Source organism: Schistocerca nitens, chromosome 10 (assembly GCF_023898315.1).
Source record: "Schistocerca nitens isolate TAMUIC-IGC-003100 chromosome 10, iqSchNite1.1, whole genome shotgun sequence".
In the NCBI taxonomy this organism is placed as follows: Eukaryota; Metazoa; Arthropoda; class Insecta; order Orthoptera; family Acrididae; genus Schistocerca; species Schistocerca nitens.
Genome location: NC_064623.1, coordinates 10,423,223 through 10,444,561, shown reverse-complemented (window position 1 = coordinate 10,444,561; position 21,339 = coordinate 10,423,223). Strand labels below are relative to the sequence as shown.

At 45.6% G+C, this 21,339-nt stretch overlaps 1 protein-coding gene across 1 annotated transcript in view; it reads left to right on the top strand.

Annotated features, from left to right (window-relative positions):
* LOC126209795 (keratin-associated protein 5-1-like) overlaps positions 1 to 21,339 on the top strand; it is a 178,003-nt gene that overhangs the window by 45,379 nt on the left and 111,285 nt on the right. The gene's annotated exons all lie outside the window — the stretch shown is intronic.

Here is a 21,339-nt window from a genome sequence, read left to right as displayed (position 1 = left end):
CTAACTTTTGTGTAGGCTAACAGTGACCCAAAGAGGTTTCATTCCTTCTTGTCGAAGCACGACTGAGCTTAAGTTGTCAGGAAAGGATTTTCTGTGATGAATTCTACTACCTGTGTAGACTCTGATTTGGCTAGTGTGTTTTTCACTCGCAGCTGAGTTTTTGAAGAGAGAGGGTTGTTCGTGGAATCTCGATTGCAGTAGTGAGTGTGGTAACCAAGTTTGTGTAACTTTTAGCATGACTGAAGTCTTAACCCATTCCTTTCGCAGCCTCAGAACTTTATAGTTATGCAGAACATTTTATTCAGAACAGGAAGTGGTAGGATATTTGTAATTGTTCTGTATTACTGGTACTTAATCTTTTCAGCCAGTACTTAGGAATGTGGGAGCGTGGTGTGTGAGCTATGCTCTCATTCAGAAGTCGTGTTCCTCGACGTGGAAGTGCGTATGCCTGTCGCTTCTCGTGCTATTAGTTCTTCTGTTTCGTTAGTTTCATGCTGTCCGTTGGTTAATTTCATCCTGTCCGTTGGTCCGTATGACGTTTGTTTCTTCAATCCCATGTGTTCGTTGTTTGTTTGGAAAGCCTTCAGTCCTTAGAATCTGTTTCCTCTTGCAATTATTTCGCGGTAATTTACTTACGTAGGCAATTCTTTCTTACTAGACTACTCGGTATTTTTTTTTTTCTTCGTCTGGATTCGTGTGGCTAGGCTCTTGTGTTTGAAAAACGAACGATCCTTCAGCTCGTCGCTTTTCAGTTCTTGTCCTGTACTGGTAGAGCTTAAATTACGATGCCTTCACGTGTTTGTCGTGTCTTACACGTGTTCCTGATCTAATTTCACTTCGCCAGCTTGAGTTTTCCGTGTTAGGCTTTAGGCCCGTGGAGCAAACCTTTTGCGGACTGCATGTGTACATGTCAATGTTGTAGTTCGTCTAGTTTATTTTCTATCTACTACATGGTATTATTGTGAATGCTGTTTTTTTGTGATTCCTTACCATTGAGTTATTGCTAGTTTTTTAGATCCTAATGATTTACACTGAAGCGCCAAAGAACTTGGTATAGGCATGCGTATTCAAATAATAACGTAAACAGGCAAAATACGGCACTGCGGTCGGCAACGCCTACATAAGACAACAAGTGTCTGGAGCAGTTGTTAGATCGGTTACTGCTGCCACACCGCCAGCTTCTGAAGATTTAAGTGAGTTTGAACGAGGTGTTATAGCCGACGCACGAGCGATGGGACGCAGCATCTCAGAGGTAGCGATGAAGTGGGGAAGTTTTCCCGTACGTCCATTTTACGTGTGTACCGTCAATATCAGGAATCTGGTAAAACATCAAATCCTGCTAGAATGGAACCAACTGCGACTGACGAGAATCGTTCAGTGACAGAAGTGCAACCTTTCCGGAAATTGCTGCAGATTTAAATGCTGGCCCAACAAAAAGTGTCAGCGTGCGAAACATTCAACGTAACATCATCGATATGGGCTTTCCGAGCCGAAGGCCCACTCGTGTACCCATGATGACTGCACGACACAAAGCTTTACGCCTCGCTTGGGCCCGTCAACACCGACATTGGACTGTTGATGAATGGAAACATGTTCTCTGGTCGAAAGTATACGGGTACGGAGACAACCTCATGAATCCGTGGATCCTGCATATCAGCAGGGGACTGTTGAAACTGGTGGAGGCTCTGTTATGGTATGGGGCGCGTGCAGTTGGAGTGATATGGGATCCCTGGTACGTTTAGATACGACTCTTACCGGTACGTAGGCATCCTGTCTGATCATCTGCATTCTTTCACGTCCGTTGTGCATTCCGACAGACTTCGGCAATTCTAGCAGGACAATGCGACACCCCACACGTCCGGAATTATTACAGACTGTGTCCAGGAACACTTTTCTTAATTTGAACACTTCCGCTGGCCACCAAACTCCCCAGACATCAACATTATTGAGCATGTCTGGGATGCCTTGCAGCGTGCTGTTCAGAAGAGATCTCCACCCCCTTGTACTCTTACGGATTTATGGACAGTTCTGCAGGATTCATGGTCTCACTTCTCTCCAACACTATTTCAGAGATTAGTCTAGTCCATGCCACGTCGTGTTGTGGCACCTGTGTGTGTGTGCGCTCGCGAGGGCCCTGCACGAAATTAGACAGGTGTACCAATTTCTTTGGCTCTTCATTGTACAAGCCCATGAAGCAAGGTGCCTATTTAAGGCAGGCACCAGCAACCATTACATTTTTATGTAGGTGTGTAGTGCTTATATAACTGTCGGTAGTAAAATAAATTTTCAATCGAAGTTGAATTTCATTTCACTGTTACTGTCAGTAATTTATTCAGGACACTGCAATCTTTGTTCCAGTTGATACGTCCTACAGCATTTTACCTTGTGCAGATATATGTAGGTGCATTCATTTATTTGCTTATTACGTAAAGATTTATTTTAAACAGTAACAAATCTGGGAACAGATTGGCTGTTTGATTAATGACAGATTTAAGCTTTCAGCCTGTCTTATAACAAAAGAAGTAGTATTTTGAATGTGCTCTGTTTATTGATAGGAGTCCGCCCCCGGTAGCTGAGTGGTCAGCGCGACAGAATGTCAATCCTAAGGGCTCGGGTTGGATTCCCGGCTAGGTCGGAGATTTTCTCCGCTCAGGGACTGGGTGTGGTGTTGCCTTTATCATCATCATTTCATCACCGAAGTGGCGTCAAATCGAAACACTTGCACCTGGCGAATGGTCTACCCAACAGGAGGCGCTAGTCACATGACATTTATTATTGTTAATGATAGGAGGCTTACGTCCCGCGTATTGAATGCAAAGTTATTTTTTGTGTAGTATGGAAAGTACGTAATGCTAGTGATGCTTTGCATTAAACATCAGGCGTTTCCAGCAACTGTAGCACTTTCTCATTCAGTCTATTAATTTTAAATGAATACAGCGGCTACAAAAATTAATACGCCTGGAAAGAAGACGTCGATTTTGATCCGAGGATAGCATATGCCACATGGGCGATAGTAGTGTATTGATAATGGTTTCAACGTCGTCCGCCGACAGACAGCTTGGTGGCATAGCTATCAGAGCGCCATCTGTGTCTAGGGAATGGTCACAGCCAGAAGGCTCAGTGCGAGGCAAACATGTGAAGCACGCACTCATCCGTGACAGGGAGACGCACTAGTGGTTCCTAATGTCGACTGAGCGAGTTTGAAATGGGTCAGCCTGTGGCCTTCCGTGTAACCCGATGGTCCTTTCGGAGAACTGCCACTCAAGTTGGGCGCGCTGCGTCAGTTGAGCAACGATGTTGGTATCAGTGGTCGCGTCAACATTCTCACACCAGTCGACGACGTTCTGCATGTCCACACAGCACAGACGCCTGGGCAGTAGAGGCAGATCGTACACCTACCGCAGCACAGATAAGAGTTTGTGAGCCCAGATGTGTCAACTTGAACTAGCCCGTCTCCCACTCACGCCACAGCACTGACGTGCACGGATCCTCTGGTTCCGCCATAGGATCACTTGGAAGGTGGCCCGAGTACCGTGGTCTCCAGCGATGAATGCAGATTCTGGCTGCACGCAAGTGACGGTCGTTTTCACGTAAGACGGACACCTGATGACGGCTGTCTCGGCGAGGACACTTCGACCCACCAGAGGCCTTAGGGTCTGGGGTGCGGTAAGCTACAGCTCTCGTTCACCTTTGGTGTTTCTGGAGGGGACGCTAACTGGTGCTCGATAGGTGCAGAATGTTGTCGGACCCGTTATTCTGCCGTTCTAGCAAGAGGGAGGTGATGTTAGGATAATTTTCGCTTACAAACTGCCCGACGCAGCATGCTCTGTGTTACGACCTTCGACCATAAATATAATAGACTGGCCCTGACGTCATTTTCGTGGCTCCAACACCTCTGGGCTGAAGTCACGTGAATGTTGGCAAAACATGGTTGTTTCGTGTTGCGCTTATGGCTGTACTCAGCGTTTTGTCGGGGGAAATCGCATTACATTTCACGTGTAGGTGTTTCTATTGTAACACCCCACCCGTCACTTATCTGGTTTTGGCGTGTGTTCACCCCAGCTAATTGCCTAATAGATCAACAGAGAGTGCAAAACTGCCGCAATATCGGATAACGCAAAGAAAGTAATAAGGCCCTGTGACTCCTGATTCGAAACCGCGGGACTGCTACGGTCGCAGGTTCGAATCCTGCCTCGGGCATGGGTGTGTGTGGTGTCCTTAGGTTACTTAGGTTTAAGTAGTTCTAGGGGACTTATGACCCAAGATGTTGAGTCCCATAGTGCTCAGAGCCATTTGAACCATTTTTTTTACTCCTGATTGAACTGCGGTGGCAGTGTTGACATTAATTGATTCAGAATTGATCCCTTTCAATTAAAAAGGGGTGCACATTGATGTTATATGCAGCTATTGAACACCAGATGCAAATGTTGAACATAAAATTAATTAAGAAAGTGACTTGGGATTTCAACTACTTGATTGAAAACAGATGCAGTCGATTATCACAAATTTATTTTAACTCACGACCTTCAATCGTCACATTACATGACTCTCCTAACAGGCAGTGGTAACAAATTGCGTTTGCATGGAGTAAAGCGCGATAAATCAAAAGTAATTCCTATCGAGTGACCCAGGCGTAATGCGAAGTGCGAGAAGAATTCTACAGTACATGGCCTATGAAACCCTCATGGAAACTTTGCCGACGTGATCCAACAAATTAATCAGTGGCCGGAGCAGGCGCAATATCACCGAATACAGCGTGGCAGAGTGGCGTCGTTGTGTGGACGTCGGCCGACCTTGTGGTGCTGCAAGGCTGCGCTCGTCTATTCACTCCCAGCTATCTTGCTCAGTACATAGCTGAACCAAAACTTTTTATCTCCAAGCTCAATCGTTCCATTTGCTAAGTCCTAAACTGCAGAGATGCTCACTCTTTCTCAGGCAAGCTGAGTAAAGAACGCCACGTCCGCACTCTAGGCAAGCTGGGAAGGGAAGACCTCTACAGGGACTTCTGCCACTCCGCTCTTCGCCTCGGTTTCCCCTCCAGCAAAATCACTTACGCCAATTGCAGCGCAAGTTGCATTAATTATGCGTCGCTTCCCAGCGCCGACCAATGCCTGCTCTGGGAAGTGAACAAATTCCCACAAAATTTCCTTTCTTCTCAACTTCTGCTATTTCTCCCCCCAGGCCACCCATCAAGGTTAGCGTCTGCACAAACACCAAGTTTTCCGGAATTCTGCCTCCCAGGAGAGTACTTCAAATTTCTTGGTCCTACATTCCCATCGGAGGCCGGCGTATTTCATGCTGTCGCTCTTCACCTGATTTACTTCAGACTCTGCCGACTGTGAATTCAGCGTGAAGTTGCTATAGTCACGAACATGCGTATTTTGACCTCTGTTGACCGCTCCACTGTAGCTTTGCGCGGCTTTATCGCATGTTTCACAGAAAACGGGACGACGGACATTTATCAACAGGCATACAAGTTCTCCGTCTGTTTCCCGGTACAGCAGCATGGAGTCGGGGTCAACCACCCACTCACTGTCACTCATCTTAAGGCGGCTGGACGCCGCGCCCCATTACCGCTTTCTCAGAAATTGCCTATTCTCGCTTCCCTTCGCCGTTCCCCAGCCGGCCACGGTCAACTCTAAATGCTTCCCTGGGGTAAACTAGCGTCCAGTAAATCGACTCGTTTCCACAAAGTTTTCATGTCGTGTGAATTACTTTAAAACCATCACCCGCATTAATTATTCCAATACGCCCATACTATACCCTCTACAAGATGCATTGTGTCTTGTCAGTCATTTTTTGTTCAGCCCTACTGCTCGCTCAACGTGAGTTAGGTGATCTTTAATGACTTCATGTAAGCGGCATAGTTCTTGCCATCTTACACTATGATAGTGCAGATGCGTTTATTGAAATCTGCTGAAGTGACTTTTATATGTTTTTTACACTTGAAGTAGAGTATCACGTAAATTAAAGTGTTGAAAGTGATGCCTGTAAAGTCACTCATATTACATTTTGGAAAGTATCTGTGATAATTCGGTTACAGAAGTAAGTATGACTGTTTCTCGTTCCTACTCATAGGTTCCCTAAGGATGAAAACCGAATGCAGGTTTGGATACAGGCCCTGAAACGGAAAAACTTTAACCCATCTGCACATAGGCGCCTTTTTGTATATACAAGTGAGATTATAATAAGGTAAGAGCACCTATAGTCGATACATCAAGAGAATTTTTTTCTACCTTCTAATACTATTAAATAAATATAGGCTCCAAAATTATTTTCTGAAACTTCAAAGTCTCACCTTTCATCTAAAATATAATTTCTTTTAAACTGATAGTTTAAACTTTTATAAAAATAGTAGGAACTGAACCTTTGAAGTGCACCTAAAATCGATACTCTAATATGGACCTGCTCCTGAAGTCGACAATTTTGGCACCTATAGTTGACATAATTCCCATATCCCATTTTCTTTTATGACTAGAGGTCAAAACGCGGAGAATCCAGTGTTTAAAGTTTTGACACGAGCCCACTCTTACTGTTTAAAAGAATTTTAACGACATTTTACTTTAATTGATAGTTTACAGTACTTTCGTCCCGCTGCCCAGCAGAGGGGCGTTCGATGTATTTGTTAGATTTTATAAATGGTACTGTGAACAAATCCAGGTAAAATGTAGTTCTGACATAATTTTTCGCAAAAAAAAAGTAATTTTTGTTGCAAGCGTTTGGCAGTCAATTGAGAAATGCGGGTAAAATACGATACAAACATAGGATGGCAGACCGCTGATTTGAAATCCCGCCACGTTTTGCCAACAGTCACGTGGTTTATGTTGGAGCCACACCAGCCCTATAGCTTCTGCACAGCAAGGCCAGTCTACTAGTATCTATGGTCGAAGGTTACGACGTCCTTTGCACACTGTGTGGTTCTTTAGTGGATACAGGATCGAGGAACAATTGCCATTCATGGAAGGGAATTCAGATATTAATTTATTCTACTTATAATATCAAATAGTAAAAATAGTACATAACTTTATTGCTGAAGTTGCAGGGTCAGTTGCTAACTGTAGATTAGAATGTAGAAGTATTTGAATGTAGAAGAGATTTATAGGTCTGTCACTCTTCAATACGGTGTCTATTCAGAAGATCTCGAGCCCTGACCACTGTGGAGTCTGTAAAGGTGGTTCAACTGGAAAATACACTGAAGGGCTCAGTCCACGAGAGTTCAAACTTAAGTACATCCACTGCTGGAGCTCCGGAGAGGTGATGTTTGCATCTCGTTGGCAACAGCGTAATCGTTCCCAGCAGCGCCTTCGGGCCGCGGTGGCGGCTGAGGGAAACACGGCAGCGTAACTGGCGGCGCGCATATTTGGAAGTGCGATTAGTGGCCGGTACCGCACCTCCATTGTCAAACTGACGATCCCTTGATGTCTCTGCACATCTACTTATTCCTACTTTCAGTGAAATTTTTCGACAGCTACGCAAATCTATTCGTTACTGCTACATAACACTGAGTTGACCCAAATCATGGGCTACCCCCAGCATCGTGTCGGACCTTCTGTTCTCTGCACAGTGCAGCAACTCTTCGTAGAATGGACTCAACAAGTCGTTGGAAGTCTCCTGCAGAAATTCAGAGCCCTGCTGCCTCTACAGCCGTCCATAATTGCGAATGCGTTGCCGGTGCAGGATTTGATCTCTCGATTATATACCATAAATGTTGGATGAGATTCACGTCGGATGATCTGGGTGGGCAAACCATTCTCTCGAACTGCCCCAAATGTCCTTCAAATCAATCGCGAACACTTGCAGCCCGGTGACATGGCACATCGTTATCTATAACAATTCCATCTTTGCTTGGTAACACCAAGTTCATCGATGGCTGTAAATGGTCGCAAAGTACTCGAACAGAACCACTTCCTGTCACAGACTGGTTCAGTTGGCCCAAACGACCCAGTCCATTTCAAGTAAACACAGCTCACACCATAATGGAGCCACCAACAGCTTGCACTGTGCCTTCCCAACTAGCTGGCTCCATGGCTAAGTGTGGTCTGCACCACCCTCGAACCCTACCATCAGCTCTTACCAACTACAATCGGGACTGGTCTGACCAGGCCACGGTTTTCCAATTCTCTAGGGGCCAACCAATGTGGTAACGAGCCCAGGAGAGGCGCTGCAGGCGATGTCTGTTAGCAAAGGCACACGCATTGGTCGTCTTCTGCCATAGCCCATTAACGCCAATTTTCACCACACTATATACGGTCATAGTACGTCCCACATTGATTTCTGCGGTTATTTCACGCTGTGTTGCTTGTCTGTTAGCACTGACAACTCTCCGCAAACGCCGCTGCTCTCGGTCGTTACGTGAAGACTGTCGGCCAGTGTCTTGTCTGTGATGAGAGGTAGTGCCCGAAATTTGATATTCTAGTCACAATCTTGATACTGTGGGTCTCCGAATACTGCATTTCCCTATGATTTCCGATACAGAAGTCCCATGCGTCTAGCTCCAACTACAGTCCAGATTCAGAGGCTATTAACGCCCGTCGTGCGATCACATTCAGGTCGAAAACCTTTCCACATGAATCACAGATTTAACTTCCGTTCAAGGCTACACTCCTGACAAATAGCTTTGGAGACGAGTGTACTAACTTCTAAAATTACAAAAATCTTCCTTGAGTCGTGCTGGACTCCTTTTGTGAATATATTTTATTGTAAGTACTAGTTTAGACACTAAACTCTTCGTTTGGAAGACTTTTATTATACTACCTTTCAAATGGTTCGAATGGCTCTGAGCACTATGGGACATAACAGCCGAGGTCATCAGTCCCCTAGAACTTAGAGCTACTTAAACCTAACAAACCCAAGCACATCACACACATTCATGCCCGAGGCAGGATTCGAACCTGTGACCGTAGGGGTCGCGCGGTTCCAGACTGAAGCGTCTGGAACCTCTCAGCCACTCCGGCCGGCTACTACCTTTCAAGCAATAACAAAACAATTTTAAAGTCTACCCAAACAATAAATATCTTTTATCTCTTTCTGATGGTCTACAGCAACATCATCTAAATTTATATTTCCGTTTTCCAGAAAATCTTATCTTTTCATTACCAGTCCAGAACTTTGCATCTTCTTAACCACTGTTTTAGTCGATTATTTTTGATCCAAAATAGCAAATCTGGTGTACTACTTTCAGCGTCTCATTTCCTAATCTCGCTTCCCCTACAACCACCTCATTTATCCATAAAAAACATTCACAAACCTTGTAAAACCATATGTGCGTAGTTATTGTGTGTGGCTACACGGCTATCAGAAGACATTCTCATACTCCTGCATCATTTTGAATCTGAGACATTTTTCATTGTTTATCCGGCGTCTCGGCAGTGCATAAACTCAGGCGCTGCACTGAATTTCAAACCGGAGCTTTTGCACACGAACGGCACGGGAGACGGCGTTAGGGGAGAATTTAAAAGCCAGCGAGGGGGCGTGGATGTCCTCTGCGGTTCGGCTGAAACTGCGACGGAATGCGAAATTAATTTATTCTGCCCTCGGGAGCCACAAAAGCGGAGGCCGGCTCGGCGTGGGAAATCCCCCCCCCCTCCTTACCCACACTGCCAACTCAGAACACGTCAGCAGTCGCGACAGCTGACCACCGTGGGCTTCCGTGCCACGTCTCGCTTCCTCCCGTTGCTTATTCATCTGTACTGTTTAAATGCAGTATTATCGTGTGTTCTGCAGTTCTAATAGTTACATTCTGTGACAGTTCCTTCAAGTCTTGAGTGAACAGTGTCAGGTGCCCCAACAACAAGGGTTTGACGTACTGGGGCGTGCAATAAAACTCTGAAAGACTGCATTAATAATGGCTAGTTGCTAGCCGAAACCTAGATTTGCTTTAAAGCCTGAAAGGAAAGCACGACTCAATACTTTTCTCCATCATTTTGAAAGTCATATAACAGTTGTTGAGTGCATTCGACATTCCTAATGGATGGCAATTTGAAATACAAATTTATTTGGTAGTCTTTGCAGCTCACATAGCGTTACTCATAATGAGATGAAACTCGAGAAAATTACATGAAATTAGACTAAGACTGCTGCATTAAATGAAAACTAGCGTACTTGATGATCTTTCGAAACATCTGAGCTAAAAGATCAATACACAGGGTGAATAAACTAAAACTTGGACCGCAAGTATAGTGGAAATGAAAAGTGCTATTGATTTGCGGTTTTGACAAATGGATTGGTAGTCAGGAACTCGTATTGTTAGCCAGTAAAGAGAGTATAACAGTACTTGAAAAGTATATTTTTTGTGCAACCACACATTTTTCAACGGAACAATGCCTATTGATATTAACAAAGTAAAAAGTAGGGAAAATTAGAATGTCAATGTTGTTTGTTGTAGGATTATAGTGCGAGAAGTGTACGAAATGCGGTATTGTTAAAGGTTTCCACACCGACACTTGTTTGTGTCATTCAACCCACGTAGTTTCTAGGTACGACGTTGTTATCTTTGCTTTCAGTGTGATTGCATGTGTCTTTAGTGCATTGCGACTTGCTAGTCAGTTAGTGTGTGACGGTCCGAGCAGGAAGCCGTGAGTGGACGATGGGATTTACCAGTGCAGAAAAAGCAGACATGGTGTAGGGAGTGTTCTTCTTGAACGGTGTACGCGGCAAAATATTCAGATAGACGTCAACCATCTCAGCAGTTATTTGTTACACACACACACACACACACACACACACACACACACACACACACACACACACACACACACACACGTCACTGTGACGTCACGCCATGTGAGGTCCAGCTGTGTGTGCACGCAAGGGAGGCCTCAGCATGGTCCCGCACTTCAGTTCATTTCCCCAAGTAGTTCACGCTGTGGCGAAATGTAAGGACAAGATACGTGAAGGTAACTCAGCAGTTCTTATTTTTTCGTATGCATGGGGCGCGGTCCAAACCACACTGCTCTCCGAAGGAGAGTGGGTGGTCGACCACGGTCAGATGACCGCTAATTTGTGCAACGAGCAGAGAGGATCCCTCGTCCAGCTGCGGGTCCAGTTACAGCCACATGTAACGGAACTACGAGGCACGCACGCTGAAGCGTCACCGCAGCACGGCGACTGCGTGGCGTCGTCTCTCTCCCCGACGACCAGGACTGCGACGGCACCTTCTGCGATGATGCCGACAGCACAGGGCCTCGGCGAGTGAGCAGTTGATCGGGTGTCTTCTCGGATGAGAGCCGAATCAGTTTCAATAGTGTCTGTGGACGTACTGTCATATGGCGAGGGGTGGGGAAACGTAATGCATCCAGGATCATCACGGTCGAACACGATCGTACTGGCGCTGCAGGTATCGTGGAGTGGGGAGGCTTAACGTCTCGTGACCGTACTGACCTTCAAATCCCTGAACGCGGAACACTCACCGGGCACTGTTACTGTGACACTGAGTTCCTCCCCATGTGCGTTTTGAGAGATGCAACTGGCTCCGACATAATTTTTCTGGCTGACAGTGCGCGACCACATCGGGCAGTGCAGGTGGAGCAGCTCTTGGAACGAGAGGATATCCGGCGAATGGGCTGGCCTGCCTCAAATCCCGTCGAGCACTTGTAGGGTGCTGCAGCACGTCCACGTCCACCGACCATCACCCAACAGTTGTCAGTTCCGCTGGTGCACGAATGGGTCGCAAGACCACAGGAGCTCCTCTCCAGTGTCATGACCAGCATGCGAACACGTTGCAGATCACCCATTGCCATTCGTGGGCATCGTGCACCCTATTAAGAACGATGTCGCGCCTTTTGTAATGTCCTGGGAGCCATCATAAATCGCGGCAACTTCAGAGTAATTATTGTCCTCGAATGAAAGTGCAGTTTCTGTTCGGCACGTGGTGCATTTCTTGCAGTTGCTTTCCGTACTCTACAGTAGCAGTTCTTTCTGTATACAGGGTGGTCCATTGATCGTGAACGGGTCACGAAATAAGCGTCAAACGAAAAAACTACAAAAAACGAAACTCGTCTAGCTTGAAGGGGGAAACCAGATGGCGCTATGGTTGGCCCGCTAGATGGCGCTGCCATAGGTCAAACGGATATCAACTGCGTTTTTTTAATAGGAGCCCCCATTTTTTATTACATATTCGTGTAGTACGTGAAAAAATATGAATGTTTAAGTAGGACCACTTTTTTCGCTTTGTGATAGATGGCGCTGTAATAGTCACAAACAAATGGCTCACAATTTTAGACGAACAGTTGGTAACAGGTAGGTCTTTTAAATTAAAATACAGAACATTTTATTTCCGTTGTTCCAATGTGATACATGTACGTTTGTGAACATATCATTTCTGAGAACGCATGCTGTTACAGCGTGATTACCTGTAAATACCACATTAATGCAATAAATGCTCAAAATGACGCACGTCAGTGCATTTGGCAATACGTGTAACGACATTCCTCTCAACAGCGTGTAGTTCGCCTTCCGTAATGTTCGCACATGCATTGACAATGCGCTGACTCATGTTGTCAGGCGATGTCGGTGGATCACGACAGCAAATATCCTTCAACTTTCTCCACAGAAAGAAATCCGGGGACGTCAGATCCGGTGAACGTGTGAGCCATGGTATGGTGCCTCGACGACCAATCCACCTATCATGAAATATGCTATTCAGTACCGCTTCAACAGCACGCGAAGTATGTGCCGGACATCGATCATGTTGGAAGTACATCGCCATTCTGTCATGCAGTGGAACATCTTGTAGTAACATCAGTAAAACATTACGTAGGAAATCAGCATACGTTGCACCATTTAGATTGCCATCGATAAAATGGGGGCCAATTATCCTTCCTCCCATAATGCCGCACCATTCATTAACCCGCCAAAGTACCCAGTGGCAGAACTGTACACGACGTTCAAAGTCGTCGCCGTGCAATTCCTGGTGCATAGAAATATGGTACGGGTGCAATCGATGTTGATGTAGCATTCTCAACACCGACGTTTTTGAGATTCCCGATTGTCGCGCAATTTGTCTGCTGCTGATGTGCGGATTAGCCGCGACAGCAGCTAAAACACGTACTTGGACATCATCATTTGTTGCAGGTCGTGGTTGACGTTTCAGATGTGGCTGAACACTTGCTGTTTCTTTAAATAAGGTAACAATCCGGTGAACGGTCCGGACACTTGAATGATGTCGTCCAGGATACCGAGCAGCATACATCGCACACGCCCGTTGGGCATTTTGATCACAATATCCATACATCAACACGATATCGACCTTTTCTGCAATTGGTAAACGGTCCATTTTAACACGGTTAATGTATCACGAAGCAAATACCGTCCGCACTGGCGGAATGTTACGTAATACCAGGTACTTATACGTTTGTGACTATCACAGCGCCATCTATCACAAAGCGAAAAAAGTGGTCCAACTAAAATATTCATATTTGTTTATGTAGTACTCGAATATGTAATTTAAAATGGGAGTTCCTATTTTAAAAAAATGCAGTTTATATCCTTTTGACCTATGGCAGCGCCATCTAGCAGGCCAGCCATAGCGCCATCTGGTTTCCCCCTTCAAGCTAGACGAGTTTCGTTCTTTGTAGTTTCCTCGTTTGACGCTTATTTTGTGAGATATTTGGCCCGGTCACTACCAATGGACCACCCTCTAAGGTCCCAGTTTTCATCGAGCACTGTTACTTGTCACTGACACATCATGCGCAAGTTTCGTTCGTCCTTACTTTTTCCACACCACTATATATTATAGGTGATTTCGTAGCAAAGCCGATCGATTATTGGAATGAACAGTTTAATTAGCACGGAATTTGGGGTCAGAGTAGACCGAAAAAGGAGAAAGTTGTTACGAGTAGGAGAAATGAGATTATCGATAAACGTAAAATCGAAATTGAAGGCCACGAAGTAGGGGAAATAAGTAACATCTGATACCGTGGAAGCAAAGTAATACATGATGGACGAAGCAGGGAGGACGTAAGAAGTGAAGTAACACGGGCAATGAGGGCATTTCTGGTTAAGTTACTTGGTCTATCTGGCCCTCAAGTTTTGCGGAGTGGTGTCGTGTTTGGAGCGGTTTCAGCTACGAGTCGCCCCTGAAATGTTTGTAGCAGTAGAGAGACGGCCGCGGCCCACACAGACACCGGCTGCCTCTCCATCCGGTGACGGACGGACGCTCGATGCTCGATGCCAATGTCAGACAGCTGAGTGCTTCACACGCCGGGCTGGCCTCCATCAGACGCGAGAGCCCTCGCTTCCCCTCCCCTGCCACCAGCCCTCCTCTCTCCTCTCCTCCCCTCCCCTCCCCGCCACTCCCTCCCCCGCAGCCCCTACCCCGCCGGCGGCCTCACCTGACCCGCTGACCCCGTGACGTCACACTGCCTGTCTCTGCTGCTGCTTCTCCCTCTGTCTCTGAACACACAACCACACACACACACACACACACAGAGAGAGAGAGAGAGAGAGAGAGAGAGAGAGAGAGAGAGAGCTCCGCGATAGTAGCCTGCGACACACTGCAGAAGCCAGGCTATCCTATCCACTGCAGCACGAGGCACTTCGGAAGGTGACGGAAGAAACGAACGTGGAAAGCTCTAGAAAGTATGCCATCACGTCAGCAGCTGTTCAGAAGTGCTGTACTTTCACTCACTTCTCAACATGTTCCGCCTTCTGATAAACACAGTATTACCCTTTTTTTAATTTTCTCATTAATCTTTTAAGCGATAAAGGTGAATTTACACTGAAGCGCCAAAGAACTGCTACAGCCATGCCTATTAAAGTACAGAGATACGAAAAGGCAGAATGCAACGGCAACGCCTATATGAGACAACAATTATCCGGCGCAGTTGTTAGATCGGTTGCTGCTGCTGCAATGACAGGCTATCAAGATTTAAGTGAGTTTTAACGTGATGTTATAGTCAGCACATGAGCGATGGGGGACAGCATTTCCGAGACAGCGATGAAGTGGGGATTTTCCCGTACGACCACTTCACGAGAGTACCGTGAATATCAGGAATCCGGTAAAACACCAAATCTCCGACATCGCTGCTGCCCGACAAAGATCCTGCAAGAACGGGACCAACGACGACTGAAGAGAATCGTTCGGCGTGACAGAAGTGCAGCCCTTCAGCAAATTGGTGCAGATTTCAATGCTGGGCCTACAACAAATCAGAGTGCGAACCATTCAACGAAACATCACCGATATGGGCTTTTGCAGTCGAAAGCCCACTCTTGTACCCTTAATGACTGCAAGACACACAGCTTTACAGCTCACCTGCACCCATCAGCACCAACACTGGACTGTTAATGACTAGAAACATGTTGTCTGGTTCGAAGAGTCTCGTCTCAAATTGTATCGAGCGGATGGACGCGTACGGGTATGGGGACAACCTCATGAATTCATGGACCCTGCATGTCAGCAGGGGACATTTCAAGCTAGTGGGGGGGTCTGTAACGGTATGGGGCTGTGGAGTTGGAGTGATACGGGATCCCTGATACGTCTACAAACGACTCTGACAGGTGACACATACGTAAGCATCCCGTCTAATCACTTGCATCCATTCATGTCCATTGTTCATTAGGCAATTCGAGCAGAACAATGCGACAGTCCACAATTGCTGCAGAGTGGCTCCAGCAACACTCGTCTGAGTTTAAACACTTCCAATGGCCACCAAACTCCCTAGACATGAACATTATTGAGCATATTTGGGATGCCTTGCAACGTGCTGTTCAGAAGAGAGCTCCACTCCCTCGTACTCTTTCGGATTTATGAACAGCCTTTCAGGTTTCATGGTGTCACTTCCCTCCGTCACTACTCCAGACATCAGTCGAGTGCATGCCACGTCATGTTGCCGCACTTCTGCGTGCTGGCGGTGACCCTACACAATATTAGGCAGGTGTACCAGTTTCTTTGGCTACTCAGTGAATATACCAATCTTTTTACAATGTGTAAGTGTTTTTCTTGTAATGCATTGGTATTCCCAAAGAGTGCATACCAACATGTATTACCTGTGCTGGAAAAAATCATTTGTCACTTAATGGGTTAACTACACGTTCACGTTTTCACTTTTATACTTCATGTTCTACGGATCTCCTTTTTACGAAAAGCGTTCAATAAGCAATGCAGTAATTCTTTTCTGAAATCAGGTTCATTTTATTCGGGATTCCTATACACTGTATTATTCCCCACCCTTTCGGCTACAAAACCCTATTTTTAGCGTAATCTGCGTTCATTGCGACAGCCTTCCGCCACCTTAGTGAGAGAACGTCTATGCCCTCATGCACAGAACTACTCTACTGGTCGAAATCAGAGGCACCGCCTCTCTGCGTAAGTAACCTCCCCCTTATCCACTCACTGCTTCCCGCGGAGTGTATCCTTCATTGGGCCAGACAGATGCAAGTCGGAAGGTGCGAGACCTTTCATGATCCCATCTGGGATGTGCAGATACGAGTGAGGCGTTGAGGTGTCATGGAGAGCACCGAGCGAGACTGCGCAGTGGTTAGCACACTGGTCCCGCATTCGGGAGTACGACGGTTCAAACCCCCGTCTGGCCATCTGATTTAGATTTTCCGTTGGTTCCCTAAATCGCTTCAGGCAAATGCCGTGATGGTTCCGCCGGCCGATGTGGCCGAGCGGTTCGTCTGTAACCGCGCGACCGCTACAGTCGCAGGTTCGAATCCTGCCTCGGGCATGGATGTGTGTGCTGTCCTTAGGTTGGTTAGGTTTAAGTCGTTCTAAGGGGACTGATGACCTCAGATGTTAAGTCCCATAGTGCTCAGAGCCACTTTTTTTTCGGGATGGTTCTTTTGACAGGGCACGGTCGACTTCCTTCCCCATCCCTCCCTAGTCCGATGGGACCGATGACCTCGCTGTTTGGTCCCTTCCCCCAAAAACAACCAACCAATCATGGAGAAGAAGTTCATTTGCATTTTTGTGGAGTTGAACACACTGACTTCGTTTCTTCAACTTCCTGAGGGTAGCACAGAACACTTCAGACCGTCGTTATACCGTCAGGGAGGACATCAAATGGAATAACCCCTTCTGTGTTCGGTAAGACCATCGCCATGACTTTACCAGCTGAGGGTGCTGCTCTGAACGTTTTCTTCATAGGAGAGTAGTGTGGCACCGCTCCACGGGCTGCCGTTTTGTGTCTGGTTCGAACTGGTAGCCCCGTGTTTCATCGCCTGTGATGACGTTCCACGAAAGATTGTCACGATCAGCCTCTTCACGCTCAACAATTCCGCACAGATGGTCCTTCGTTTCACTTTATGGTCTTCTGTCAGGCAGCGCACTCCTTTGAGTACCCCAAGCGGTGGACAAGCGTGCCCGCACTACCGACAGAGATGTCCAGTCGAGCGACGAGGTGCAGGATGTCTGTAATCCGTGCAGCTCCTCGCGTGAGAGTGTCCGCACGTCCCAGTGTTTCAGGAGTCACAGCTGCGTGCGGTCGGCCGGCACGCCAGAGACCTGATGACGACAAACACCTCGCCCAACGTCTCATCGTGCTTTTGTTCACTGCCAGGTCTCCGTAGACATTCTGATAAGAGCCTATGAATATCTGCGATGCTCTGTTTTTCCTACAAAAGGTATTCAGTGACAGCTCTCTGCTTGGAACGCATCTCCTTTACAGACGCCATTTTGAAGGTTTCTTACAGCGCCACCATCTATGGGAACTTCGCGAAACTGTCGCTTGCTTTCTGATCGCTCCTCATATTTGTCTAAAAATAGTACCAAACTTGTGGCAGTTTTTCTGTTTTAGAGTCTATTTTGTTGCGGAACTGCATCAGTCGGAGTGTTCGGTCCTACTGGATGAGCTGCTTGTAACACTCCGATTATATGTATGTATCCCGCTCGATCGGGATCAGATAGCAGACCAAATAATAATTAATTAATGTGACCGTGTACCTAATGGGGCTGGCAATCGGATTTGACTGCTACGGAGTTGTTACATTCCATTTTGTCCTTCTCAAATGCTGTAATAATGAAATGTCTGGTGACAAGAAGAACGCCAACACAGCTTCATTAATCAAGACCTATATTCGTCTCAAAACACACGAAAAAGGAGACAGCCACTGCCTTCGTCATACATGTTTAATTACGGCTAATCTCAGCACAGGCCTCTTCGTTATTCATAATCGTCACACGCTAAATACAATCACTGTAATCCAACACTGCAATCCAAATGATGCCGGCGCGGTAGACGCGAAACCAAATAAATATCGTCACAAAAATATCACTGAGCACTCTCGTAATTAAACTTCTTCACTTTCCCATATTATTCTAACACAAAGGGGTTAAACCGTGGCGATGGCCACTCCCTTTGTCGGTAAGCCTTGTATCACAGCAACCGGCCTCCGCATGGCTCGGCCCGCAACCCGGAAACTGACTTCAACTCACACTCGCTCTCGCAACCCGACACTATCGATTGTTTGCCCTGTCGACCTGTGCCGAGTGCAAACTTACAGTAAGGGCCTACCGACCCCTTACATGCTGATATGTACATCATCTCTGGGAAACATGTCCTAGGACCATACGAAAAAGTAATTTTTATTTATTTCTAGTTTCTGCTACCAGTTACTTTCTTATTTTATGTTTAATCTAACATAATACAAAGCGTTTCGAACATCTTCTGTTCGTCTTCAGGCGTTTATAGATAGATGCATGCATGCATACATACAGAGAAATGTTACTTAAAAATAAACAGTCATAAACTGGATTAATCTAGAACTCTTTGTCCATTGTTTGTTAATATAGCGGATGGTGTGGCATTTGTGGGGGGGGGGGGGGGGAGGGGGGTGTAAGGCACACAGTGTGTGGCTAGAAATCGAGTGATGTCTTCTGCTGGTTTTCTTCCTTGTGGTTGACTAGGTATGATATCATGTCTGTATAGGATTCAGATAGATTTGCATCAGTGTTACGAAAATAGTGTGAAAGGCTTTTATATGACGGTTCATCACTCCGCCATTACACCAGTGACGCAAGTGAAGCAGCAAGACGATGAAATCGTAAGTGATCAACTTCATATAAAAGCGTTTCACACTATTTTCGTAACACACAACTGATGCAAATCTATCTGCATCCTATACCGGCTGTCATATACATAATCAACTACAAGGAAGAAAACCAGCAGAAGACATCACTGATTTCGATTTCTAGCCATACACTGTCCCCCTCCCCCCACCAAATGCCACACCAGCCGCTACAGTAAAAAACAATGGACAAAGAGTTCTAGATTAACCTAGTTTAAGACTGTTTATTTTTAAGTAACATTTCTCTGTATGTACAAACGTCTGAAGATGAACATAACATGTTCTAAACGCGTTGTATTACGTTAGATTGAACATAAAATAAAAAGTGACTGGTAGCAGAAACTAGAAATAAATAATTATCTCACACAGTTACGGTTCACAAACATAGCCATTATGGCTGAAAATGAATAAAAAGTACTTTGATTTACCCAAAAAGTAACTACTTTTGCTTTATTTTTTTCTCGATCGTACCAATACTGAACTTTTACATTAAAGTTCCCTGAGCATTGTACCGCGACGCAATGTAAAAAGCTGTACTGGAGAGACCAACGTTACGGCCAGGGTTACAGTGGCCTTATTCTGGGTCTAGTGATGAATGCTGCATGAAGTTCTTTCTCAAAGCTCCAAAATTGCACAATACAACGAAAAAGTGAAGTTCAGTTCCACCCAGCACTGCGATAAATAAGCGAACTCCATCCACGACTGGAACATTTCGAAGTTTATGAAAATTTTGGAAAATGTTCAAAGATACAAGGGGAACAAATACGAGAGTACCCTTCTGCCCAGATGTAAGATAGAGTATCCGAAGTCTTGGAAAGATCACGCATTCGTCAGTGTGTATGGCTGCAAGATCCACAAAATCAAAGATGGTGTTCAAAAGCAGCTGAAAGGACAGCAACCATTTGTATTGTAAGAAAATGTAGAACGACACTGGGTAGTGAAAGATGAGAGATAATTTTACTGTACAGTAAGTAGAGTAATACAAAATTACTGAAACGAGGAATATGTCTACAACAGTACCGTGCAAACCTCTTTGAAGTGCATGGGAGGGGTTACGTCCCATTATACCAGTTGTTAGGATTTCTTCCCGTTCCATTCACGTTTGCAGCGCGGGAAAAATGTTTAACCCCTTTGGAATTAATGTAATCTTGTCATCGCGATCCCAACAGGTGCTATGCGTATGTGGTTGTAGTGTATTCCGTGATTCATCTATTAAAACCGGTTCTTAAAACTTTGTAAGTACGGTTTGTCGGGATAGTTCAGGAGTGCCTTGAGGAGTCTGCCAATTCAGTTCTTCCAGCATTTTCGTCACACTCTCCCACAGATCAACAAACCTGCGACCATTCGTGCTGCCCTTCTCTGTATATGTCCAATGTCGTATTTGGCACTGGTGTTACACACTCTTGAGCAGTGATGTAGAATGGATCGCTCGAGTGTCTTCCAAGCAATTCCGTTTGTAGACTGTTACCATTTCACTAATATTCTACCAATAAACCGAAGTCTGCAACCCGCCTTACGTGCAACTGAGCCTAAGTGGTTGTTCCTTTTCATATCCCTATAAATTGTCACACCTGTGTATTTTTCTGAGTTGAACAATTCCACCTGTGAGTGACTAATATTGTAGTCATCTGATACATCGTTTTCCTTCATAAAGGGACAGTTGTACATTTTTGAACGTTTAAAGTTAGTTGTCAGTCTTTGATGCCATTTGAAATCGTATGAATATGAGATTGAAAATTTGTGCATATTTTTTCAGACTGTAGGTCATTACACATAACCTCATCATCTGCGAAAAGTCTTGAGTTACTATTAATATTGTCTGCAACATCATTGATATACAACATGAACAAAAATCGCTCTCAGCACTATGTGACTTAACTTCTAAGGTCATTAGTCCCCTAGAACTTAGAACTACTTAAACCTAACTAACCTAAGGACATCCCACACATCCATGTCCGAGGCATGATTCGAACCTGCTACCGTAGCTGTCACGCGGTTCCAGACTGTAGCGCCTAGAACCGCACGGCCACCCCGGCCGGCTACAACATGAACAGCAAGGGTCCCAACATACTTGTGTGAAACACGCCTGAGGTTGCTTCTTCATCTGTCGAGGACTCTCCATCTAAGATAACTTGCTACGTCCTCCCTACCAAGAAATCCTCAATTCAGACACAAATTTCGCCTGATACCTCATATAGCAGTACTTTCCATAATAAGTTTAGCTGTGATACTGAGCCAGAGCTTTTCGGAAATAGAGAAAAACTGCGTCTAGAGAACAGTACAGACACGGGCGAAGAAATCTGTAATAAGAGATCCGCTACTATCAACTGTTGA